This window comes from Sinocyclocheilus rhinocerous, unplaced genomic scaffold (genome assembly GCF_001515625.1).
Source record: "Sinocyclocheilus rhinocerous isolate Xijiao unplaced genomic scaffold, SAMN03320098_v1.1 C36545817, whole genome shotgun sequence".
In the NCBI taxonomy this organism is placed as follows: domain Eukaryota; kingdom Metazoa; phylum Chordata; class Actinopteri; order Cypriniformes; family Cyprinidae; genus Sinocyclocheilus; species Sinocyclocheilus rhinocerous.
Genome location: NW_015782875.1, coordinates 1 through 1,275, shown reverse-complemented (window position 1 = coordinate 1,275; position 1,275 = coordinate 1). Strand labels below are relative to the sequence as shown.

Genomic DNA, 1,275 nt, shown 5'->3' with positions numbered 1-1,275 from the left:
AAATAACTTTTTTTTTTTTTTTACTTACAAACATAAAAATCTACTGAGAAAGAAGAGGATTTTTTTGTAACTTACAATCATAAAACCTAGTGAGGAAGACAAAAAATGTATTGCTGTGATTTTCTGCATAGAACAAGAAGTGCAAAGACGACAGAAATAAAGCATCAAAAGTCATCCATACTACTCATGCAGTGTATTAAAAATCTTCTAAAGCTAAATGATATCTTGAGATGTGAGGAACAGACTGAAATTTAGGTTATTAACAGCTGTGGTCACCATGAACTGATTTGTGTGAAAAAAAAAAAAAGAACTAAAGTTTTAATTTTTTTTGTATCTCCTTTTGTTTTTCATGTAGCATATATATTAAAGTGAAACTGATCTTACCCTCAAGGCTGAGGCAGACCGTAGAGCGTTCACGGCTGCGAGACCGGCTTCTGTAATCTCTGGAACTCCTGGGTGAGCGGGAGAAACGGCACCGGTACCTCCCCACAAACCTGCTTCCCCTCCAGTAGACCGGGGAGCGACTGCGAGAGCGGGATCGGGACGGAGAACGCCTGTAACGTCTGGAGTAGCTGTAGGGGGATGGAGAGCGACTGCGGCGATGGTAGCGCCTGCGGTGGGAGGAACGCTCAGGAGAAGGGCTGTAAGAGCGGGAGCGAGCCCGGTAGCGGCGAGGAGGAGAATGGCGCCTGTGACGGCAGCGTGAGCGGCCTGAGCAGCGTGGATGGGAGCGGGAACGTGAGCGAGAGTGTGAGGGTGAGGAAGAGCCACTGTCAGGGGATGAGCTCCGTGACCTGCGGGAGGAGCGGCCCCCCTTGCTGCTGGAGAACGAGCTGTCACTGCTGCTGCTGGAGCGAGAGGACCTGCGACCGTGTGGAGCCTTCTGATCAAAGATGAGCTTCACACCCTCACTGAGACGCCCAGGGCTGGCCTCCTTCTTCATGATCAAACCTACAAACACAAAGCATCAGACGTTACTTGTGAACTAACAGTTTAATCAATCAAGAAATTTGATTATTTAATATCTATATTCTGCAGGTCTTAAGAGAGGCCAGGGTTTTGTTTATGTATGTATAACATTTTTATTCCTAAAACCAGAGTGATTTTTTTTCTTGGCTGTTGACAATTTCTGCTTTATGGAGTTAAATACAAAAAATAAAAACATAATTCTAAACATGTCAGATTTTTGATATTGGCTTTAGCCAAAGTTCAGATTTCTGTTTTGGAAATGTATTCAACTTTGTACATTTTCATATCAATATTTGTGTATTTAAT

The 1,275-nt window shown here is 43.8% G+C and overlaps 1 pseudogene; it reads right to left on the bottom strand.

Moving 5' to 3' along the window:
* Nucleotides 1–115: 115 nt before the first annotated feature.
* LOC107736186 (arginine/serine-rich protein 1 pseudogene) lies at nucleotides 116–1,037 on the bottom strand (annotated as a pseudogene).
* Between the last annotated feature and the right edge of the window lie 238 nt (nucleotides 1,038–1,275).